Raw genomic sequence first — 27,152 nt, 5'->3', positions numbered from 1 at the left:
CCTTGCCTTGTTTTGCCACATTTGTCTGTTCAAGAGGCTCCTATATAGATCTGAATCACTTCTCAAAGCTTTCTCGGTGGTTACTTTGTTGCATATATCACCATGCTCAGACCAGCCATGGGAAGAGCCTGTGATGTTTATATTGTATATATGTTCCTTCAAAATCTGAGCTCAGTAACCACATTGGTTTCCTTAAAATATCTGGGCCTTTTCTTCCTCTGTGGCTTCATTATTTGCAATTACACAGTTAGAATTACATTTATGTGAACTCCTGAAATCATCTTCCATCTCAGTATTTCCTGGCATTAAAAAAAATCAAACTTACATTAAAAAAATAATAATAAACATCCTAAAATCTTGGTAACCATTCTTGCAACCTTATTCCATGGGATACACTTCCTGGCAAATTTTACTTTTAGCAGAATATAAATTCTGCTAAATTTTAGGAAGATTTTTTAAAAATTTATGGTAAATATATAGTAATTGGTATTTATTATTGTCTTAATCCATTTCTTGCTATCATAATAAAATAGCTGAGATTGGGTAATTTATAAAAAGTGGAGATTTGTTTCTTACAGTTCTGGAGGCTTAGATGTCCAAGGCTGAGGGAACACATCTGCAGGGGCCTTCTTGGCTGCATTATGGCATGGCAGAAAGTGAAAGGGTGAGAGAGAGGGAGCAATAGAACTTGCATCTCCATCTCTTTGATAATCAGCATTAATCCTCTAACCTAAACACCTGCTATGAGGCCCCACCTCCCTATACTGTAACAGGGGGATTATGTTACTAAACATGTTTTGGGAGGACACATTTAAACTATAGCAATCCAACTCTGGCCCCCAAATTTATGTTCTTCTCACATACAGGATACATTTATTACATCCCATGAGTCACAGAGTCTTAATTCATTAGAGGACCAAAGCCAAAATCCAGAGTCAGGTATATATAAAACTCAAGGCACAATTCATCCCCAGGGAAATTCCCCTCCCATTGTGCTCCTGTGAAAGTAGCAAGTTTACATGCTTTAAAACAATACAGTAGTGGGACAGGCATAGGATGATCATTCCCATTCCAAAACTCAGAAATAGGCAAGAAGAAAGGGGTAACTGATCTCATAGTAGGTCCAGAATCCAATAGGGAAAATCACATTAAGTCTTAAAGCTCCATAATAATAATATCCTTTGATTTCATGTCTTGCATCTTGGGCCACTAGAGTAGGAGTTTGATCCCAGGGTTTAAGGTAGCCTGCATGCCTATGGATTTGCAAGTCCATCTAGTAGCTTTCCCAGGTTGAAGTCTATGCCTAGAGATTTTACAAGCTGGCATTGCATACTGTGGCCCTGCAGTTCTGTGGTCTCATGGACTGTTCCACTCCCTTGTTTCCACTAAGCATTACCCTAGTGGAGATTTCTATGGTGGCCTTGCTACTGTAGCTCCTTGTGGGGGCTCTGTCTAGTGTCTATGCCCCATGACAACTCTCTGCCTGGACCCCCAGGCTATTTGAGATGTCCTTTGGCATGTAGGTGGCTGCTGCCATGGCCCCTCAGACTTGCATTCTGTGTGACTGCAGAATTATCATTGCATGGATTCTGCCCAGGATTAGTGCTAGTACCTGCTGGAGCAGTAGGTTGAGGTGTACTTGAGTCATTGCTGGGGTGATGAGGAATTTGATCAGAGTATGGAGGCAGCACAGGGCACGAGTGCTGATGTTCCCTGAATGTATCTCTGGACTTGCCCTCAAGGTCCTAGCTTGCTGGAAGGTATCAGAAATGCTTTTTTCCCATTGTCTTGATGAGTAGAACCTGGATTTCCTTTATCAATCTCTGTAGCAAATGGATGCTTGGCCACTCCATTAGTATTGTCAATTGAACAAGCGCTTTTTTAAAAATTTTTTATGGGATGAGATATTTTCAAATCTTTCCATTTTGCTGCCCTTTTAATTATGGATTTTGACTTTATTTCCCTTTTCCCCCATTTTACTATTAGTGGTTAAAATAAGCCACCATGAATACTTTTCTGTTTACCTATTTCTTCTATCAGATATCCTAGTTCATTCCTGTCTTAGTCAATTTTGTGTTGCTGAAACAAAATACATGAGATGGGGTACTTCAAAAGAAAAAGAGATTTATTTGTTTAGGAGGAAGAAAGTCTAAAATCAGACAGCCATTTATGTCTGACCTCTTGTACGGGCTTTTTGGATATATGATGACAGGGTAGACAGTATCAAGTGGCAGGAGTGTGTAAGGGAGTGGAGGTGTCATGCATGATATGGGACAGGGCCAGACTTGCTCTTTTATAATGATCTGCGCTTGTGGGAACTAATCCATTCCTGCAAAATTTACATTAATCCCTTCATAAGGGTATTAATAATCCAATTACCCAATTACTTTCTACTAGGTGCCATTCCCTAAAGGTTTTACCACTTTTCAACATCACCACCCTTGGGACCATGCTTCCAGCATGTGAGCCTTTGGGGAACACACCAGATCCAAACCATAGCTTTCACTCTTAAGTTCTACCTTCCACAATGTCCTAGGACATGGATGTAGTTCTGCCAAGTGTTTTGCACTGTACCACAAAGATAACTGTCTCTATTACCCTTTTTTCATTTCCATCTGAGACCTCATCTGAGTGGCCTTTATAGTCCATACTTCCCCTAACACTATGATCATGACCATTTACATAATCCTTGAGAGATTTAGATTCCATTTATACCTATTCTGTTCTGAGCCCTTATCACAATTGACCTTGATGCTTCATTCATGGAAATATAGACTTTTTCTAGCCTGTTCCTCCTCCAAATTCCTCCAGGGTCTACCCATTGCCCACTTTAAAAGCCACTTCCATATTTTCAGGTATTGGTAATAGCAACATCCTCATTCTCTGGCACCAATTATTTGTCTTAGTATTTCTGCTGCTCTAACAGAATACCTGAGACTAGATAATTTATAAAGAACATACATTTGTTTCTCAAAGTTCTGGAAGATAGGAAATTCAAGGTTGAGGAGCTCATATGTGGTGAGGGCTGTCATGTTTCATCTTACCACAGCAGAAGGGGAGAAAGTGAGAAAAGGCAAATGATTGTGCTTAAAGCCTCAATTCTTTTTATAATCAGCATTGATCCATTCATGGAGATGGAGCTGTCATGACCTAGACAACTCCCATTAGACTATAATTCCTACATTGTAGCATTGAGTATTAAATTTCCAACATGTACATTTTGGGGGGATACTTTCAAGTCAGCAAAAATATATTCCTTCCTTTAAGACTATGCTGAGATGCATAGAGTAAGGACTCTGGAAAATTCTGCCATAAATGCATTTGTCTACCTTAGTTTAACCCAGGAATCTTTAAACTTAATGTTGAGAACCAAAACCCTTTGCACCTACAGTTTCTTTGTATTCTGCATTGAGATGATTTTACCATTTGGTGATTTTCATGTGTATGATTTTACCATTCAGAAGACTTGCTCAGGTAGTTACAGTTTCAAGTAACTTTATTGTTCATTTTAGGAGCTCCCAGAAAACCCATGTACTTGTACAATCCACTTACCCTCATCAGGTAAAATGCTCTTACTCTGGACACTATGAAATCAAAAGATGTTCCCTCCTCAAGATTTTTTTTTTTGAAACTATATCTGAGCTCCACTCATAAACCTTTAATAATATTTCATGAACTTTCTGCAACCCTAATTAAACTTCCACTTTGAAAGACCTACTTTTAACCAGATCCCTCAAATCTCATATCTTTACTTTTTTTTCCTCCCTATGATTGATGCTACTAAGAGTCCGTCAGTGTAGCCATCTTCCTTACCCATTAGTAATTAAAATCAGCTTTGCTCTATCAAGAAATTACTTTAAGTGAGTAGAATACTCACCTAAAAACTCTTTCATGTGGGCTTTATTGGTATCCTAGGGAATCAGTGTTTTAAGAGATACATTTGAGGGGATTTGGTCTCCCAGGATTGTATAAAAGAATTCTGGCCCAAGTTAGCCTGGATCTAAGCTATTAAAAACCATCTTTTCTTCAAATTACATGATATTTATTACAGAAATCTCCTCAGTCAATATGTTTACATACACGAAAATGAACTAATACTTTCTTTGTGAATTTCTTCTATGGATGATTTTGTATCAGATACTATATTATGATTGTGTACTCTAAAATTCGTGTGTTGAAACTTGATTGTCAACATGTCTTATTATTAAGAGATGAAGGCTTGAGAAGCAGAGTAAGTTCTGAGGCTGCCCTCAGCTATGGGATTAGGGTCCTCATTAAGTGGCCTGAATGGGTATCTTCCTTCTGTACTGCTCTTATGCCACATGATGACATGGGCTTCATCCCCTTTTGTCTTTCTGATCTTTCCACATGAGAAAACCTAGACAATACCATCTGAGGAACAGGCTTTGCCAGACACCAAACCTGCCAGTGTCTTGATCCTGGATTTTCCATACTTGAGACCTCTAAGAAATAAATTTCGGTTTGTTTATAAATTATCATTCTGAGGTATTTTGTTATAGAATAATAAAACCAACAAGGCATCAGGATACACCAGGATATAGGATTTCATTTTCAATTTTAACTGAAATGAAATTCAGGGTTTTTGTTGTTGTTATTGTTATTTGCAAGTACCCATATGAAAGGTGAAGGATAGGTCTCAAAAATTAATGTCCAGAATTTATTTGAAAGAGAATGGAGTGAGATAAGGATCTCCATGAAGGTCTACCATTTGTAACTTTAAACTATTCATTAACAAAGTTGATGTAATAAGCCTTATATCAGTGATGACAGTTCTTGGTGCTATTGCTGGCTGGGACTTCTAGGAAAGCTTCACAGTTCTAGGAATCTCCCAGCAATCTGTTGTCAGGCTTTACCCAGGGAGATGGATCTGGGAAAATATAGGACATTCTCTGTTTCATATCCTCACTTACCCCAGACAGGGTTACCTGTCATCTGCTGTTTTGTCACCTGGTCATGTTCTCTTCTTTTGGACACGAGCTTTCTCACTATACCCTCTCACCCCCAACCCAAAATGAGATTGACAGAAGACAGAATCCTGAGTCACAGTGTTACACAATTCACTGTATCAAGATTATAAAATTTTAAATCAAAATAAGTATTATGCATCTGCATAAATTTTCTGAATCTCAATTTTCTCACTGGAGCAATGCAGATTATAAAAATTACCATCATTACCTAAAGGTAGTTGTAGTGATTAGAACATAAAAGAATGATTAATATAAAGTTTACTATTAGTATATGTGTAAATAATTATTGGTATATAAAGATGGTGAAAAGTGTAGCTGATATTTCACATTAAGGTGAACATAGTAGGAAAAATGGTATGCTATCCTGGCCACTCTAAATATTTTCACTGTTTTAATAAAGCTTTTAGCAAAAATCTTAGTTTAAAATAACTACTGTCATTTTTGTCTACCAGCTTAGCTTTAGTTTTGGACTTGATTCATTTAGGCTAGAAAACTACAGCAGTGATCAAAGGCATAATTATAACATATTTATAGCCTATTATTATTGTAACATTCTGAAGCAAAGGGCAAAAATTCTACCCAGTGAACTTGTTCTTCCTGTTACTGACACAAGATTGAGACATTTAAATGCTAAGACATGGATCCCTCAGGCAGAACATAAAATATTTATAATGAAGGGAGTATGGACCAATAAATTTCAGTTATGAATGTTTTTAGCTAGAAGAAATAATAAATAACCTTCCACAGGCAATTTTTCAGTTTGCATTTATTGTACCTCATCACTTCAGATTTTCAGGAAACAATAATGATTGCATAGTAGGACACTAAATTACTCTCATGTTTAATGAACGATTAAACTGTTAAGCTTTGATTAAGATATAAGAGCCTCCCTAATTTGACTGTGAGATGTGGTTTCCTTCGAAAGATACAGTTTTTAATAGTAACAATAGATGATAATTTATGTGATTTTTTTCAAAAGTAATTTCTGATATAGGTTAGGCTTTGAAAAAAGAGTATCAAATTTGTAGGTTTGGGGAAGGAAGAAAAAGATAGCACTTAAGTAGTAGGGAGATAAATTATGTACTTGGGATGTCTTATCTCTAGTCCATTTAAACAGTTTTAAAAATTGGCAAGGAAAGTGACTTGAATATTTTCGGATGATGCATAGAAATTGCTAGGATACATTGGGGTACCTGGGAACCACTGTAGTTGAGAAGCAGATTTCAATCAGAGCTCTGACTTTGTAACTCACCAGCTGTGTGACACTGTACGAATCATTTGTTTTCTAACTCTTTCAATTTGAAAGCTACAACAATAAGGCGTATTTTACATGGTTGTTGTAAAGATGAAGTGACACAGCTTATGTGTATCAGTCTGGGCTCTTCAGGATGCAGAGCCTGAGTACAAGATTTTTGTTTTTTTTTTTTTTTTTTTTTAATAGGCATTTGTGATGCTATAGAGAGGAAGGGGTGAGGGAGGGGAAATCAGGTAAAGAAGGAAGTAGAATCAACACTGTGATGGGTGCCTACTAGTTTGACCATTAAGCACTATTTGAAAGCCTTAGTAATGTGTGAATCAGGACCATCTGTCAGGGGAAGAATGGGAGAGGAATTTATTCATCAGTTTCCTCTTATGCATTGTTCACCCATGGGAGATGTTACAGATTGAATTCTTAAACAGAAGGGGGGAGATGCTGAGAGCCATAGACAAGTAGGAATGACGCATGGCATTTTTGGTTGAAAGGTGACCCTGCTCAGGGATTAGGGTGGCTCCAGGTTTAGGGTGGATCCTGCTGGGAATAGGACATATCCTGCTGCCTCAGGTGCCCACTCCTTGAGTTCCCGTGGAGTTCTCCCGGGGTGCTGAGAGAATTGGTACGCAGAGCCCGGTGGAGGGAGTGTATTTTCCCAGAACATGCGTGTAGAGTGCCTGCGAGAGTTCCGGAATAAAGAGTTGTTGTTGGAATCTACAAGGCTTTTGTGGTGGCTTGGTTATTTTGTGCCCAGCCAGACTGCGGCATTATTGTATTCCCCCTCCCACAGCCTGACTAAATTCATATACTGAAGCTCCAACATCCAGTACCTCAGAATGTGACTTGATTTGGAGGTTACACCTTTAAAGAGGTGATTAATTTAAACTGAGGCCAATAGGGTAGGCCCTAATACAACTTGACTGGGGTTCTTATATTATAAGAGGAAACTTGGCCACGTCGACGGAAGTTTATGTGAGGATACCGTGAAAAGGTGACCAATTACAAGCCAAGAAGAAAGGCCACAGAAGAAACCCAATCTGCAGATGCCTTGATCTTAGACTTCTCACCTCCAAAACTGAAAAAATGCATTATTGTTCATTAAGCCACCCAGTCTATGGTGTTTATATGTGAAAAGAAAGTTTTCATCCTTGCCCCCAAGTTGAAGAGTCAACATAAGAGTCCCAAGTGGCAAGTGAAAAGTGGGGTCTTGGAGGAAAGGGCCATCAGGCTGTGGAATGTTGAAAGATCAGGTGGTCACTTTGATGTCTGGAATATGACAGATGAAACCCAAAGAAGCTAAAAAAGAACACAAGAGGTGATACAAATGAAAAAGGTTTTTAAAACTGCAAAGTTGTTATTAATAATAATCATGGATAAAACTAGATTTATGTAGGATTTGTGTAGGATTCATTAGGATGGTTCATGAACTCATAATTGCATTACAAATTTTATTTTATGTCACGTTCCATCAAACTCTTCTGATACTAGAAAGAAATAGCCATGTTTCTTGTAGGGAATAAGCAAATTTAGTCTTTAAAAACAAGTAAACAGACTATGTCATTGAAAGATAAAGCATTAGATAAAATGTGGGATCACTCTCATTGTTTTTGCATGTTTGCCTCTTCTCTTAAAATCTATAGCACCTGGGTTTGGCCTTTCGACTCCAAGTCCCATGGTCTATTGCAAAGAATCTTGAATTGGACACGCTTGAGAGATGAGTGATTTTCCTGGTCACACGAGGCGTGCATATGGTTATGAGCTTGGTTACATGAGACCACGAAAGCTTTCTGTTATGTTTGTGGAGATGTCGGGAAACGTCTCCATATTTCAGGGGTAGTTAAAGGGTTTGCGGATTGGTGAAGTGAGGAGTAAGAGGAAATGTGGTTTTTGTGGGTGAAGAAATGGAGTCAGGAGTCCTGAGTGCTATGACATGACCATGTGTAGAGGAATGTGCTCATGCAGAAACCAGGGACTGAAAACTTACCAGTTTTGAATTTTCCATTTCAGCAAATCCAACAGCTCACGTGCTTCTTGAATGTATTCTGTTCTGAGAAGAAAACAGGTTGCAATCCCTCCTCAAAGATAGCACTGAGGGGGAAGTCAAACTGGTTTTCATACAAATATTATCAAAATGTTGCTTGCTGAACAGCCTGGTACATGTTAGTGAGATGAAATGTGAACCCTAAAATTGTAGCCTTTGCATAAGTCATCATTTAATAACTACCTTATTTACCTAATAACTACCTTATTTACCTAATAGCTGAGAAGGGGAAAACAAGAGGAGACAGATGTACTTGCTCACCCACTGTTTAGCTTTGTGTTCATCTCTGGCTGAATGCCATTTCCAGGTGTTTGGTGTTGAGCCAAATACTAAAATTAGACAATCATTACACCCCTGGTTGAGACACAGGGGTGATGCAGGAACGCTTGTTCAATCCTTGGCCCTTGACACTGCTATTAGTGCCTTTCTTTCTAGGGCTGTCAAATTTGCCCACCAATTTACATAAAAGTGAAATAAATAAGAAATAAATGTGACCATGAAAATGATTAGAAAGTTGGCTTCAAATTACATTGTTTACATAAACATTTTAAATTCATTTTCATTTCTTTGAAAAACATGGAATATGAGTGATGCTCTTATCCTTTTTAGGGTTTGATCCAAACCTTATTCTAAAAGTGTTCAGAGACATGTGACATTGTTAAAGAAAATGTGGAAAGGCAAAATGAGCTTCAGACATAAAAAAAAAAAAAAAGTTTGCCTATATGTGAATCTGTCAGATTGTGGAGCCTAATCCTCAAATTTGCAGATCTGAAAACCTTATCTTGTTACTACTACACAGAGGAATGCCGAGTGATGCTGCTAATCAAATGCACAATAGAACGATGTCTGATATGAGTTAGGATGCACCTGGATCAATGTGTCATCAGCATTGACAAGCCTGCTTGATTTACTATCCACACATCAGAGGAGAACACAACCATAGCAAGTGCTTATCTTCTGGGTAGGGGTAGCTCATTGCTTTGAGTGGTTGTGACATGCGTTGGAGAAAAATAAAGGTTGAGAAATCACAGAAAAGGAACAATAAATAAAAATAATAGTTCTAAAGTGTATGTTCAGTAGATTTCTAATCATGGTTGATCAGTCCTTCATTTTTCATATCAAAAAATTAACTAATAGCAGTTAATCAGAAACTGCTGTTAATCAGACAAGGGAAGATTTGTTGGCTGGCATCTCTACCAATATAGACCCACGGTGGACAGACCTGACATGTGATTGCATTGCTAACTCTATCACAAAGTTGAAGGGCTTAGGAATAGCTATCTGGTGGCTAGAAACGATCATTGAAACATTTGACCTGGAATAGCTAACTTTTTTCCTATGTATTGTCCACATATTTCCGCCCCCCCCCATGTTTAAGATGTGTCTAATGTGTATAGGATTGAAAGGAGGAAAACGGGCACAGAAGAATTGACATATTTAATATTTTGATCTCTGCAACTATAATTAATGGTGCTCTGTTCTAAGCTCCAAATATCAACTGTGTTTACTTTGGTCTCAAACACATTAGGAAGGAAAATTGAAACCAGAACAAGGGCTGAGAGAGAAATCCTACGTAGTCATCAGTATAGCAAAAACACCCCTTCCCCAGACTTGAGAAATCTGGAAAGCAGAAATTAGAATTTGTAAAAGTTTCCCCAAGAGCAAGCATTAAAAACTAGGTGAGGTGGTGGTTATCCTTGCCTCAGGGAATGTTTTGTCTCAGCCAAGGGGACACCTGATAGAATGCCCAGGACTCTATTTTATCATAGAATGAACAGAATTCCTGTCCCCAAATCTCTCTTTCAAGTTCCACATAGTAAGTTTTTACTTTCTCAATTGCTACCATACCCTATTACAGTCCTACTTTCCTTTCTCATCACACCCACAACCTTCTTCTCAGTTTTGTTAAAACAATTGATTACCTCTAGTTAAGCCCATTGTTTTATAATTGGCATGAGCAACTTGGATCATTTACTAATATACAGGGTCTCCCAAACCACCTGAATCATTGTCAAACAGTATGTTGGTTGCATTTTTAAATAATAAGCTTTTGTTTAACCTTCAGATGTGTCTTCAGGTGACATATTTGAAATTTAAAGCAATGGGCCCAAGTACTAATTGGGAAAAAAAATACAGTAAGTACATTTCTTCCTCATGTTTCCAGAATGTTTCCTTTTTTTTTTTCTTTTGAAACTAATTTGTACATTCACTGTATTTTTCCAGATTACAAGGTAAATTTACAGATACCATACACACAAAAAAAGATTTTGAGTAAATTACTTTGAAAATATAACTAACATAAAATTTAAAAATATCTTCCTCTTTCTTATCTTTTCAGAGAGCTTGTGAGACTTTCAAACACTCAGGGTCATACAGCTCGAAGCTTCCAACAGAACAGGGCCTAATGGTATTTACTGTCACTTAATCTTAGCTACTGACTGATTTATTACTGAGGCTTTGTCTTTTTCATTTTTTCCACGCCACTTAATCTGATTTTTTTAAAGCAGGAATTTTGGAGTTCTGTTCCCTGCATAAATAATGCACACTGACAAAGCTTTCCAAATGTTCTGCCCTTGACTGGTATAATTTGCTCCAGAACAATTACCAGAACCTGTAAAGTAGCAGGAACTGTTCACTAGAGACTGGGACTCTAGAAAACGAATCCACCGTGCCTCACTTGGCAGAGATGTTGTCCGCCTTGCATCTAGCTCATCTTTATAGTAAATAAGATGTCACAATGCCACAAATTAAATTTATGCCCCACAAAGTAAAAATATGGCACAAAGACCAAATTCAGAATATCTTCTGGATGTAGAGGAAGCCCTCTTTATTGACAGGAGAAATAATCAGAGGAGGGGGAGAGGCCACATGTGGGATTGAGCACCCTTCCATGAGTATTTTAACACCAGAGCAGAATTCACATGTACAACTTCTCTCAAGTGGGATATTAACTCTTAACTAGTGTCTGGAAAGGTCTGCAGCCCTGGCGCTTCTCCGATGTAGGCAGGGACAATGTGTGGCTGAAAGTAATAACAGTCCCCTCCTGGGAATTGTGGTCAGACAGTCTCCTGGAGCCTGTGAGCTTCTTGTGGTTCAAATCTCCTCTCTAAATGATTTGGGACCACTGATACCTCCTGGAACCTCAGTCCAGGGTCTGACAAGTCTCAACATACTGTAGCTCCTGATATCTACAAAATCTGTACTCAGTCTAACCTATTGATTCCTTGGACTTGTTGCCTGCAGCAGAGAGGAAACTAATTAAAAGAAAATGGAGCTTTGAAGATCTCTTAAAATCTCTCTGAGATGCTGCCACTAACCTCGGGAGTTTGAATGACTGCCCAGCACAGGAGCTGAAAACATACCTTTCTCTATGCTGTGGAACTAGGCAGAAGATGCCTTTGAAATGGTAAAAGGAGACTCATATGGCTGCTCTCATCTGAATTTTCCCCTAAGATTTTGAATGAAGTTAGAGCAATTTGAGAGTTTCAAAAATATGTGTGTGTGTGTGTGTGTGTGTGTGTGTGTGTGCGCGCGCGCACACACGCATGCACATGTGCACATTTGGGATCATCAGAACATGTATTTTCAGGATATTTGTAAATATTAGTTAAAAATTTCTTTTAAAAAGTATCTCTGTACAATAAGGACACTTTCTTCTATTTTGTAGGTAGGGAAAATGAGACTGAGAGAGGGTTAGGTAATTTTTCTTAAGTAATCTGAGTCAGCCAAAAAGACAGTTGGATGAGATTACAACTCAGAATTGCTGACGCTGAAATACATGTGGAAACCACTAGACCACATCGTTATCTTTCTTTTTTGAATCGACTATAACAAAACAGCTCTTTGCTTACAAAATCCTTGACTGTGTTGTTCTGAAGCAGTTTCTAGGTAGATAGTACAAACAAATCACAAAATGGTCACTTAATCCTAGCAAAATAGCTTACCTCTTCCTTTTTGATCACACTATGACCATTGGGAAATGGGGGAATGTATTTACAATAATACTGAGATCCTAATATTTCTTGGTTGTACTTCTGGCCATCTCCAGATTGCATCACCTTCAAAAAGCTGCAAAGGCATTTTGCCAGAATATCTCCTTGTTCCCAGACAAGAGTCAGAAAGATGAGAATAGACCACAAGGCTATCATTAGATGAAAACAATAGACTGGGACTCACCATCCAAAAATCCTAAACTTCTTTCCACATCAGATAGTTTGCTAGTTACCTAGCCATGGTCATCTATTATCCTGCATTCTGAATAAAATTACAGTTAAAAAAATAATGGGAATTTATTCCTGAATAACCAAATTCAGATTTTTTTCTAATGATGAAGAATTATTCCCATTCAAGATTCAAAACAGTAGAGGACATCTTAACAGTATAAGGTAAGCCAGTAAAGTTGAAAATTATGAATCAATCCAGGTTCTGACTCTTGCATTCATCCTTTTTCCAGAACTGGAGAGATGAGAAACATACATTATTCTTCCAGAAATATCAGAAAACCAGAAGGAGTTAGAGGAAATGGGAATTTCTCATAGGATGTACCAGTTATCTTCAGCTAGGTAACAAACCACCCCAGAACCTTGGGACTTCATTGAGTCAGAATTAACTTATTATTCTTCATGGTCCAAGGGTTGGCAAAGTGGTTCCTCTGATGCTTTGTCTTGGCTCATGGGACTATCTGCAATTTCATAATCACTGGAGCTGCTGGAATGCCCAAGATGGCCCCATGACCACTTCTCATAGCTGGTGCTGGCTGTTAACTGGGTCATATCAGGTCTCTAAGTGGCCTCTGTTTCTTCAGTAGGCCACCTGGGTTTCCTTACCCTGAAGTTTCAGGTCAGTTTTCCAATAATACTGTTTAAAATTACCAAACAGAAATTCTAAATAGTGTTTTCTACAGAGAAAATTTTAATTAATATATATCATAAGAGAGGAGATTATGATATCAATTTTTTAAAATAGGTACAGTTAATAAAGTTGTCTTTTTAGGGATATAACGTGTTTCAATGATTTGGGGAGAGACCAATTCTGTGGTAATTGAGGTTTTCCTTTTCTGTGCAGTTTCCATTTAAAGAATAGTCAAGAATAAAGCAATAAGACCTACACTTTTTTTTAGAAACTTCATTGTTGTATTCCAGTTCTTGCACTAATGTCATTATAAAACTTTCAAAGTGACCCTTCTGCTTGAGTGATTCAATTCATCCCTGTATCAATTTCTTTTTCTAAACCTTGGATTTATGCAATCCAAAACATTGCTGGAAGGAATAAAAATGTGGTTAAACAAGAACTACATTCTCATATTTTTTTGGTCAGAAAAAAATAGAGGTTTTTCTGTAGAGAGTTCCTGTGTGTCCTGGGTTAGATACATTATTATCTGGGGAAGAGGGTGGTAATGCTGGGGGATGCTGGATAACATGGGGAATTTGAAAAAAAAAAAAAAAAACAACAGTGCTTATTTCCAGATCAGACCTCAGAGGTAGGCCTTAGTGAATTGCTATTTAGCTTTTCTTTATGAGGCAGGCAGGCTCTCCTAACAAATGAGCTTTCCTGTGCATTCCCACACACTTTTTAAAACTTCCTTTTCTTGGGGCTGGGGTTGTGGCTCAGCAGTAGAGCACTCACCTAGCACGTGTGAGGTGCTGGGTTCAATCCTCAGCACCACATAGAAATAAATAAATAAATAAATAAATAAATAAATAAATAAATAAATAAAAGGTATTGTGTCCAAGTACAAATGTGTGTGTGTGTGTGTGTGTGTGTGTGTGTGTGTGTGTGTGTGTATAAACAGAAACTTCCTTTTCTCTGGCATCCCCCTAACTATGCACATGGTAGTCTAAGAATCAATTTTGTGACCTACCAGTATGTTTTAAGAAGACTGCCAAAGCCCAGGAAAGATCTCAGCTGAGGAATTAGATTGGCAGAAAGATTGGTGCCTATGTTTTGATTGTTAGGTTCCAGCCAGCCTTTAGTAGTATCTTCTTTGGCCAAGTAGTTCGTGTTATCTAGTTGGAAGAGACATTAAACAATGAGTTTAATAATAAATGTACTCTTTCTCTTCCTTGGATCAATGTTTAATTTCCTACCTCTGAAAGGGAGAAGAAAACTTAAACATATAAAGAATTTGAGGTTTCTAAATAGAGATGTTCTGTATAAATTGGAATATGCTATCACAATGTGGTGCTAGGGCCGTTATGGAATCAGGATAACTCTACTACATCCCAGAATAGATATCCACTGCTTGGTTGGATGGTTTAATTTCTAGTGGTATAATGTTTACTATTGTGAGACAGCTAATTCCACTGTTGGATAGTATAAACTATGAGACAATAATTTCTATGTTAAGTCAAAATATCCTTTCTGACATTCATATACATTATAACTGCTTTTGCCTAATGGATTGAATAATTTTTGTATTTTATATTAACTTTTATTATAGCATACATATATATATATATATATATATATATATATATATATATATATATCTCAAATCTTAAGGGATTTACATTTGTTAATTCATTTAAGCTTCACAACAATCCTGGGAGCTAGGTACTTTTATTAACCCCATTTTTCAGATCTGGAAACCGAGGTATTGAAAAATTACATTGAATTGTTGAGGATGCTGACTCATAATGGTGATTGGGGGCAGCATGGGAGGAATGGAGAAACTCTAGATAGGGCACAGGGGTGGGAGGGGAAAGGAGAGAGAAAGGGGGTTGGAATGATGGTCGAATTAGTTAGACATCATTACCCTAAGTACATGTATGAAGACACAAATGGTGTGAGAATACTTTGTTTACAATCAGTGACTTGAGAAATTATGCTCTATATGTGTAATATGAAATGAACTTCATTCTGACATTATGTATATATAACAAATTAGAATAAAAAACAATTTAATAAAAAAGAAGTAGGGCTAGTATTTGAACCCAGGCAGCTAGATTCCAAGGCCTTTTCTGTTAACAAGTACAGATACACATCAAACTGTTAACTGTCAACACTAGCATTTAGTAATTGATATAAGGAACTACATATATTAGCAGTTGTTGCAACCAAGAAGATTTTTTTTTACATCCCCAGTATCTAATTCTGCAAACTCAGAAAGCAGTTAGCCTTGATGCACTGAAGAAAGCAACTAGGTTGTGATGCTTAATTCTGTGGATGGCCCTAACATGCTTAAGAACAGATCCCCTGCTTTTTTAATCTCCTCCTTCATGGTCATCTCTAGTACTTTCATATTTCTTCATATTTATCTTCTCCCAGAAAATATTTGTTGAATACATACTTTCCCCAGGCTCTGTGCTAGACACTGTATAAAAATAAAAACCCCAAAGATTTTTTTTTAGTCAGTTTATAGGTTTGGGATGGAAGAGAATTAAGTTTAAAAATGATCCTAGCATGTTAACAAATTATGATGGAAATATGCTTTAGGTTCTCTGAGAGTGGGAAGAGGTCTCTGAATAATACTGGGGCATTAGGGAAGGATTTCCAGAAATGGTTATACTTTGAGATGTGAAGGATAAGTAGGGATAAACCTATTGGAGGGGAGAGGAATACTGTAAGAAGGGAAGATACAAACAGGCAAAGCCTTGACAGTATGATTGAGACTGAAGTGTGCAGGAACTGCAGTTGAATTCCCTGGAGAGGAACTTCTCTCGAGGGACAGCTGGAGACAACAGGACAACATCATTGGGAAGTATGTGTGTGTGTGTGGGTGAGGGGTAGCCATTGTAATGTTTAACTTCTAAGTGACTTTATTCAGTAAATATTTATGAGGTTCTTAGTACATACCATGGTCTATGCTAGATATCGGTTATTTCTTGTGAACAAAACAGCTGTCTTCTTAATGCTGAGTCAATTGGAAAATAAAGACAAACAATAAAAATAAATGTGGTGCTATGATAAAGGACTTACAGAAGGTAATTCGGAGCACATTTTTCCAGAATTGAATTTGTCCTGGGATTAGGGTCAGCCTTCCTAAGGGAGTAATCTTTATGCTAAGATTAAAAAACAAAATTTAGCTAGGTGAACCTGGTAGGTAGAAGTGAATGGAATGAGGGGAATATACCAAAAAGGAAAAAAATGCAGAGAATAATTGCAGAACTGAAATAAAGATCAGTGTTATCTTGGTTTGATTCCTCAGAAGTAGACCCTATGATTAAAATTTAGGCAAAAGTAGTTTATTTGGGAGGTGATCAGAGGAGAGTTGAAAAGAAAGATTGGAAAAGCAAGAGCCCAATGCAGATTGAATTAATGATCAAGTTACCTCTTTGGACACCTGGGAATCAATCCCACTGTAGAACTCTGGAAGACTGTGTATATCATGCTTCAGAATTGTTTTATCTGAGAGGCAAGGAAGAGTGAGTATTTATTGATCAAATCCAAATTGTTATTGATTTCAGACTTTTCTCAGGGATGTTAACTCCTCAACATTTCCAGATTAGCCAGCATATCCATTAAAACAAGCTCTTGTAACCCTCATGCACAGTTGTGGGAGAGTTCAGTCAAGTATATTCAAATGGTATCTCTTATGGAGTCATTGTTTTAACAATGAATCTTCAAGACTGTTGTTCACTATATGACAAAACAAGGGGGACTAGCTCTCAAGTCTTTGTTGCTGCTGTTGGTCCCAAGGTCAAATTTGAAATATACCATTTGTGTCCTCTACCAGTCATTCTAGTTTTCCCTCACCTTGGTCAATACGTTCACTAATCTAAATTTCTTGCCTAGTAAGATTACCCAGAGCTTCATTCCTTCATGTCTGAGTGGTCTGAACTCTTGGGTCTCTTTCCCCATGAAGCTGACAACGAGGTGTACTGTTCAACAGCTAGCCCTGAGTTGAGCTGTAGTGTACCAACAATTAATCTATCACTTGCCCCAAGCATAGATCTGGCTTATAGAAGACAAGACATGCTCTGTTGGACCACATATGTTACCTAAAGAAGAAGGGTAGGCAACTTAGGAGTCTGGGCTAGTTCTTCATATTAACTGGGACCATTTGAATTTGTACTCTGGATTTTTACTGTGTTATAGAAAGATGTGAAGATAACCAGTTAATGATGAGCATTTTCTCTTTCATTATCACTTGATTTCCCATGGTCTTGAATTGAGCTTTTATAAGAATCTATACACTTAGTTTCTGTTGGTAGCTTGCCAACTGCTTTTTAAATGCAGCACATGAAATAGCCTTGCAAAAAAAAAAAAAAACAAAAAAAACAACTCAACTTTCCACAAAGCATCATAATCTACCTTAACTATCTTTATCAAAACGGAATCTGGTGGTTCAGATGGCCGAGTGGCAGGATGCTTGTACTGCATCATTAATTTACTGCAAACTTCTCTTTTCTAGTCTCTAGTCAAATTTGGAAGCTATCCATATTATCCCATAAATGTGTAGAAGAAATAGTTTCAAATGTGGCATATGCTGCATCTAAGGTATAAGGAGGTCTATTGAGTGTCACACTTTAAAAAAAACATTTATTTATTTATTTTTATGAATGGCAGAAGCGGCAACATGTATGAACTTGCCCTTTAACTTTGTGGGAAGATCCAGACATACCTCCAGACACTGGATCTCTAAAACTTCTCTAATACGACAGGATTTGTAATCATTTCTTTTGGCTTCTCTATCACTCTGATACACAACTATCTTACTTGTGACACATGTGTTTGCCACTTTCTTCTGTCCAGGAACATTGAGATAATTAATAAGTCAGTGTGATGTTTGAAAAATCGTGATATTTGTGGAAATCTGGATACCTTAAAAAAATTCTGTTCTCCTTTCTGGAGTCAAGCATATTCCAAGCAGGACAAAAGAAAAGGCAGAAACTCATAACAAATTATTATAGAAATTCTGTGCATTGTGAAAATTCTCATTCTCTTGCAGGTGCCACTCAAGGACAGCTGAGCAGTGTGGGGCTGCTTTTCTCTTTATCTCTTCTCCATCTGCACCTAGCAGGAAATTCAACAGACCGGACAACCATCACAAGAAGAGGTATGACCCTGAGAATGAGGGAAAAGGGACATAGAAGTACTTGTCCAGGGGAGGAGGACATGAAGTTTAAAAGAGCTGAAAGTTTCTGAGGGTGGCCAGGAGGATGCTTGAGGAGGTTGGTAGAACAGGTTGGAAGGCTTCTCCCTGGATTTCCACACCTCCCTTATGGACCTTCTTATGCTTTTGAGTTAGTGCAATATTAGACTGAAGTAGAAAATTACTTTACAAAGGCTTCCAGATCCCATATGTTTGCTAATGCAGAAATGTAAGAGGTTTAGAGGGCATGAATTGTCTCTCCCCTATTCTACCATATATCAAGAAAGTAATGCTAAGGTTATTAAGGGTTTTAAAGGTGGATGTGAGCAAATTTGCATTTTTGGAAAATAACTCTGGCTACCATGCCATATGAAACTATGCTAAAACAAAGAAATGCTGCAAAAGGGGAAATCAATCAGGGAAGGCTGTTGCTATAGATCAGTCAAGGAAGTACAAAGTTTTGCTTTATGATGGTGGCATAAGAATGAAAGTACGGGGGATATTTGAGATATATTTGGCAAATGGTGACTCAATAAGTGATTTAATTTGGAAGGTGAGCAAAGAGAAGGAAACAATGTCTCCTTTGGCAACTGAGTAGAGAGTAGTGCCATTTTCTGAGATATGATATAATGAAGAAGGAAAGTGCATATAATAAATTCATTTTTGAGTTCAAAGTATTTAGGAGGCATCAAAAGGGTGATTTTCGGTAGGAGTTTAATGTACATCTCAACATAGGAAGCAGAGAATTGGTAGGAATTATGATACAGAAGGTGCTTTGAGTCATGTGATAGGACAAGATGGCTCAGAAAAGGAATGTATATGGTGAGAAGAGAAGTTGCATTGGAAGTTTCTTGGGATTAGGTCAATCAATGAGCTGTCAATATTTGGATATGTTTCCTGTGTGTTTGTTTCAGTTTGTTTTGGCTGCTATAACAAAATACTGTAACTGGATGGCTTATCAATGACAGTTCTAGAGGCTACAAAGTCCATTATCAAGATTCTGGCAGGTTCAGTTTCTGGCATGGGTTAACTTTCTGGTAAATAGATGGCACCCTCTAGCTGTGTCACCACCTGGAAGAAGGAGGAAGAGATCTTTCTCAGGTTTCTCTTTTTTAAAAAATATTTTTTAGTTGTTGGACCTTTATTTTATTTATATGTGGTGCTGAGAATCAAACCCAGTGCCTCACCCTTAGGAGGCAAGCACTCTTTCACTGAGCCACAACTCCAGCCCCTCTCTCAGACCTCTTTATAAGGGCATTGATCTCACTCACAAGGGCTCTTCCCTCATGGGCCTAATCACCATATCAAATGCCTTATTTCCTAGTATCATCACCTGAGGGATTAGGATTTCCAACATTTGAATTTTTAAGAGAACACAAACATTCAAACCATAGCTAGGAGTGTTGATGAAAGGGCTTGAAAATGTACCAGTTGTTGAAATTGCCAACAGATGGGGAAAGAATCAGAAAATCTTGGATAAAAACCACAATGAAGAATACAGGTTTCTACAACAGAATGTCATGGGCTTCCTGTTTCTAATTTGTTGACCAGGTGAGGGGGTGTTGATCTCTAGTCTAGGTCATGGACTAAGAGGCTCAGATTTGGAAGGTGGAGAGATGGAAGAAGTATTCTCTTTTAAAGATGTTGATTTTGAGATGCTTTTAGGAAGTCCCAAAAGTAATGTCAAGTAGTAATTTGGCTAGAGGAATCTAGTATTATGGATAGAAACCTGGTTTTGAGTTAATGGATGTGTGAGTCATATAAAGAATGAGTATAGGAAGGACAAAAAGAAGTACTAAAGAGATGAGAAAACAAATGGCTGAAGATGGAACTCTGAGTCACATCACCATTTGGGAGGCAAATGGAGGAAGGAGTGAAGGCTAAACAAAATCCCATGAAAAGGTTGAAGGAAAATTGGAAGAACACCGTCACAGCTGAAATAAGACAGTTTCAAGAAGGGTGGGGTTGCAGAGATTCTAAAATGCTACCAAAAATCAGAAATAGAAAAATGACACATTATATTTGATAACATGAAAGACAGTTATGACCTGAATCTGAGAAAGTTATTGAGGATAACTACAACATAATTAAAAATGCATGGATTGTGAAGAGATTGGAAGACCCACCATGCTCAGAAATCAATTTGGGGAGGATTAAGGGCTTAAATGTGAAGTCTTTTAGGAGAAAAAAAGAATATCTTGTGTCTTTCATAACCAGGAAAATGCAAGATAATAGAATAATTGTGTATAATTTTACAATTATTGGTTTGACAGAAATTGGTAAAATTATACCAGGTATTGGGAAGGATAGACAACTTCATGAAAATTTATTCACCCTTTGTGGGATGAAAAAAATTGGTACAATAACTTCAGAAAATAGTTTGTAACTTCCTTGAAACCTGGAAATTTTCATTTCTGATCAAGTGATTACATTTCTGGATGTATAATATAGTTGTAATATTTCCAAACTGGTTGTCTCTTTATATATACATGATATACCATATAAAGCATTTTTCAGTAAATAGGAGGATAGTCAATCACTGTTGATTGCTCCTTTCATATGCTTGCTTATGAAAAGAAGAGAGAGAAAACTGCAGTATCTAATTATGTTTCTCTGGTCTTTTCTGGACATATTACTTCTCACATGTGGCCCCAGTTGGTGTGGCCATTCTTGCTCCTAGCTTGTGTTTCCTCTCACATGGTGTTCACTGTTCATGTGAGTTCATGGTTACCTTCACTTTCTGAGCAGACTCTTCCCATTTTATCCCATATTAAATTTGCAGTCAATTTTTGGAACAGCCTAAAAATCTGGTCAGTATTTAAAGCAGAGTTTCTCTTGGGAAAGGGGGTTCTGGACTTTCATAGCAAATGTCAATTGTGATAATAGAATAGTGAGAAGTGCCTGAGTTACTGATTTCTAGAGATTTCTGACTTCCTGGAAAATAACTTTTATTTAAGGCCTTGGGGAATAAGAAAAATAATCCTCAATAAGGATGATACTGTTATTTATAGAGGGTTTATTTTAAAAAATATATGCAATGTTCCAAGTGTTTCTCAGATGTCACAGCTGTCTGGAAGAGACTCCACAGAGTATTGCCAATATTATTTTTTATTTTTAGTAAATATTCAGTAGAGGCTGAATCAATGCCCCATTAAAAACACTTTCAGAATTGAGTCTGAGTCATCTTGATTTTTCTTCTCTAATCCATTTGTTTTCTAGACAGAGTGATTGAGTGGTTTCTTGATTGAGTGATTTCCAACCTTGACTCAAACTGACTACCACACGCTAAGGCTGTAGTTTCATTCTATCAACTACAGAGAGCAAAGTGAGAGCAGCTCTAGAGATGGGAAACCTTCAAAGATCATCAGCATCAAAAGGCTCTGGTTGAATCTATCACCGTCCGCGGCACTGTGCTGTGTGTTGTACTCTGTGGTTTCAGGAAGGCTGCTGACACCTCAGAATCAGTAATGAGTAAATATCCCAAAGAAACAAACCTAAAAAAACACGTTACAAGCTGCAGAATCTGAAGATTCCACTATGTGTGATCAGCGAAGTTTTCCTTACATGTCTGCTTCACATTTCCATATACAAAAGGCTTGTTTGCATGCAATTTGATTCTTAAAAATCAATCTGTAAAATAAACATAGGACTTAATCAACACCCCCATTTTAAAGATAAAAAAAGCTGAGATTTAGAGATGGTAAATGATTTGTGCACAGTTACAGGACTAATAAATAATGGAGAAGGGGCTTGATCCCAGCTACATCTTTGATTACAAATTCAGTGTTCTTTCAACTGAACAACACTACAAAGTTGTCATCCAGACATGGTAAAGTGCAGTGAAAATTACCATGTTCTTATATTTTTACCAGACGAGTTCACTGTCTTTCCCCCACAGAGCTATGTTGCAGTGTTTATTTAACTGTTCATTAGTTCCAAATGATTGTTATCATAAGTTTAGTGGCAGTATGAATTCATTCCATTTAGAATTTTTAAAGAAACTCATAAGAAGGCCATTTATATATTTTTCTCTGAGCTATTTTTCAAATTATAGGTTAAGTTTGCCTCTGAATAACAGGGATATCACAAAATTTCATCTCTGCAGTCTCTTGTAGTCCTAAAATTCTAGGATGCAATTTGAAAAATTGAGGATGTATTTTGCAGTATGAGTATTAATGTGACTAGAGCACATTTTTTTTACATGACTTAATTAGTGTTGGTATTTGCTAGATGTTTTATAGGCATTGTCTAGTTTAACACTTAAAATACCCTTTGGTAGGTGGGTACTATTATTGTCTTTTATAGACAATAATGTAGACTCTAAGATCTAAGTACTCTTAGTTCACCTCATCAATAAATGTGCTAAGGTTGAAACCGTCTGTCTTTTTTTGCAACCTATACTCATAGTCTCATGCTCTCCTGCAGAACTTTGATATTCATAAAATAAAAGTTTGAAGTCTAGGAAACTAGTATCAGGGAAGGCTAGATGCAATAATTAATAGCTCATATTAAAATTAGGGGTCAGAACTTCCAAATTCATGGGGGGAAATATAGCCTTTGAGTCAGACCCATCTTTACATGGTGATCAAATATGAATCTCACAACATTGCTATAAAATGAAATCAATAATGGTTACAAGATATCTGAGATGTAGTATGACCTCCATAAAACCAGCTTTTATAGCTTTTACTTTATATATATATATATATATATATATATATATATATATATATATATATGTTACGTGAAACACTCCTTGTTTAAAGAAACAGAAAATCCATTAAAATGTATCTGAGAAAAATTACCTCCTATAATCCGAAGCCTGAAGGGGCATTTCTGGGTGTGGCCAATTCAAACATTCAACACTATTCCATGGCCCCAGGTTCTCTTCCTCTTTTTGCTTAGCAGTCCTGCCTTGTTCTTTCATGGTTGCTGATGTGTCTACATGCCAGCAAGTCCATGCAGACACAGCCAGTTCCAGTAGAAAAAGCAGAAACGTTTCTTCCAGGGCTTCCTGAAGACTGCCAGTAGATTTTGACACACCTTCTTTCAAAAGAAATAACCATCCAGAAGAATAGAATTTACATAACTAGCTTTGACTAAGTAAAATTTTCCTTCCTACAGTGGGGAGGGGCTTAGCGTCCCTTAAAGCATATGGTCACTCAAGACACAAATGGAATTATGGTAATATTGATCAGGAAGAAGAAATGGGGAATGGCTGTGAGGTGGGCAGTTACAAGTGTGGACAATACACCCAAGAAGAGAGGAGAGTGTGAGGCCAAAAGCTCACTTTTAGAGAGACAAGCAGTGATTCTTGGAAGTGAATCCAGGTGTGAACTTGAACTAGACTAATTTGAGTGAGTCTGCGTTCAAGTCAAGGGCTTAATCACAAGGGATAAAGTCAGAGCCCAAGAACCAGAGACCCATAACAAAGTCAGAAAGCAGAAGAAGGTAATAGGAGAAGCTGGAGGCTCAGGTGCTAGCCTAGAAATATGGCCTTCTCTTAGGACAAAAAATTAGTCCCAGAATCTAGGGTGGTACCTAAACACACAAGTAAGATTCAGAATGGACCCAGTATACCCCTTTCTCAACTGAGTCTTCAATCTGCTCTCTTCTTTGGGCCCTACCTTTTAGGCAAAGAATATGCTCCTTTCTCCATCCTTAAAAAATGTCCTTATTTACTGTATTTCAGTCGAATTTTACTTTGGTTGCCCCTGTCTTTTTCCTGGTTGCCCTAACTCTCATTTCTGGACTCCAGATTGTCACTATTCATGGTGCCACACAACATTGCCCTATCAATATTGTCACTATTCATGGTGCCATACAACATTGCCCTATCAATATTGTCACTATTCATGGTGCCATACAACATTGCCCTATCAATATTGTCACTATTCATGGTGCCACACAACATTGCCCTATCTATGTTCCCAAATATGCTGATGTTGCTTCATGAAGTAATTCATGTCACCCTCACTGTCAAAGTCAGTGGTCACTTTCAGACTTTCTCGTATTTGAGTCCTTTATTAAGCACTTTCCTTCTGTGTAATTGAGTATACTCTTCTAGTTAACCCCTTAGCATCCATGGCAAGGCTCCCTGTGGCCATCACTGAAGTGCCCTGACCAGCTTTCCTCAGCTCCTTTTCCTTAGCTTGTCTAGTACATTATGTTGCTTCTGAGGTTTCTAATCCTAAATTAACATTTTAAAAATTTATTTATTATTATTGTACATAATAATCACACAAAATAGTGGGTTTCATTGTGGCATCTTCCTTCATGTACAATACGCCACAGTGAAATTCACTGTTCTGTATAATTGATTTTTAAAAAGAATATTTTTATGTGATGTGATAAAGAAAATAACTTACTCATATGTATCTGTATTTTTTGTTTTTGAAAATTTTTAGTAGTAAGTGGGTAGAAGTTAATAAGAACAAATTATTAGTGTGAGGTGGGTGGTTATAAGTGTACGTAATACATCTGAGAGGAGAGTGTGAGGCCAAAACTCACTTTTAGAGAGACAAGCAGTGATTCTTGGAAGTGAATCCAGGTGTGAACTTGAAATAGACTAATTTGAATGAATCTGTGTTCAAGTCAAGGGCAAGTAAGTGGGTAGTAGTTAATAATAACATGGAATTGTTGAAGAAAGAAAAGTTAGCCTTGTCCCCCACTCCCACCTTTTTTTTTTTTGCCAAGGACAAAAATGGTTGTCCTGTCCTCATGTGTCAGTCTAGCAGCTGTCATTTTATATTGAGTGCTGGCTTAAATCAATCGAAACTCATCAAACTCCTGTGGTAGTGTGGTGATGTAATATGCAGGAGTACTATGCCAGACGGCTTCTCTTGATTAAAAAAAAAAGAAGAAGAAAAGAAAAGAAAAGAACTAAGCCATGATTGTTGGCTGTCAACATGACATATTCTGGCACCAAACCAAACCAACCCTGGGGCCCTTGGAGGATTTGAAGGCTGTGGAAATTGTCTTAATTATAATATGCTATGCTTTCATAGATTTTTTTTTCCAGAGGATTTGATGTAGTCTTACCTACAATCTCATGATTAGCCCCCTGTATGGTTATGTGGTACAGAAAAGGTTGATATTAGGGTAGAGTGAGGAAATGAGGCAATTAACATACCCAGTAGCAACAATACTGGCAAAGATGAGGACAGAAATCTGCATTCTTTAATCTAAATGTGGTGGAAGAAGCTGTGAACTATTTAATGTTCCCTTAACTCCTGTTCATTCCTGACCCCACAAATAGGTTATAAGATATGCATATCACATAGCAGATGATGGCATTTCATAGTTTGTTCTGTGAGAAAGAATTAGCTAGACAAAGTTCTTTGCTATAAATTGTTACTGTTCAGGCTACATTGAATTATGGATGATTTCTATATGAACAGATATTGTATATAAAGATGCCCACATGTTTTGGGGGAGGAAATAATATATAGGAAAATAAGACAAATGCATGATATATTTGGGCACTTTATGATTATGCAAGTTAGTGGTGAGTATTAAACATGTATAGTTCTCTACCTGTTATAACTATTGACCAAAATATCTTCATAATATTGATTCATTCTGTAGAGCAGTCAACGTTACATATACTGAGAAGGAACACTTGCCTAGCACCTCTGAGGCCCTGGGTTTGATCCCCAGCACTGAAGGAATAAAAGAGGGAATGAGAGCGAGAGTGAGAGTAAAGTTTGGAGTCTGGAGCTATAGCTAGGTGCTTGAGTACTTGCCTAGCATTTACAAAGCCTTGGGTTTGATCCCCAGCATTGCAAAAATAAATAAATAACTAAAATAAAAATAAATGCCCAAATGTTTTTTTTTTGTTTTTTAATCTCATTGAGTATGAAGTTAGCTTGTCATATATGGTCTTTATTATGTTGAAGTAAATTATTTCCATACATAGTTTGTTGAGAGTTTTTATCATGGAAAGATGTGGAGTTTTGTCAGGTACTTTTTTCTGCCTCTGTTGAATTGATCTTGTGACTTTTATCCTTCATTCTGATAATGTGGTGTATCATGTTAATGGATTTGTATTTTTAAAATAATTATTGCATCCCAGGGATGTTTGTCTTTATCATGATCTGTGATCCACAATACCTGCAACTTTAGAACTCATAGAAGAAAAGATAGAGGAAGAGCTTCTTGACATTGGTTTGGGCAGTGATTTCTTAGGTATAATATCAAAAACACAAGCAATGAAAGTAAAAAATAGACAAGTTGGGCTGTATTAAACTAAAGTCTTCTGCACCACAAAGAAAGCAGTCATCAGAATTAAAAGGAAACCTAAGGAGTAGGAGAATATGTTTGTAAATCATGTATTTGATAAGGGGTTACTATCTAAAATATATGAGGAATTTCTATAACTTAATAGAAATGAAACAAACAACTCAATTAAAAATGGACAAAGGACTTGAATAGACATTTCTCCGAGGAAGACTTATAAATGGCCAATGGATACGATAAAGGATGCTTGATACTACCAGTGATCTGGGAAATGCAAGTCCAAACCACAATGAGGTATTAACTCACACCTGTTAGGATGGATATTACCAAAAGAACAAAACAAGTAAACATGAAGTATTCAAACACATGTTTTTGGTGGGAATCTATATGGTATAGCCACCATATCAGCTTTTTGTATATCAATTATAACTTAATAAAATTATTAGAGCATTTAAAAAAAATGGTAAACTCCTTGATCTGCCACGCACAGTCCTCAACACCCCTTTTAAACTGTATTATGTCCCACTGTTCTTCAATATCATTGTGACTTACCAAATGTGATTGACTGCTTTCCTGAGCATCTGGACTCCCTGCCTCATT

This window comes from Spermophilus citellus (assembly GCF_964194105.1).
Source record: "Spermophilus citellus genome assembly, chromosome: 11".
Classification (NCBI taxonomy): Eukaryota; Metazoa; Chordata; class Mammalia; order Rodentia; family Sciuridae; genus Spermophilus; species Spermophilus citellus.
Note: the sequence above shows the minus strand (reverse complement) of the source record.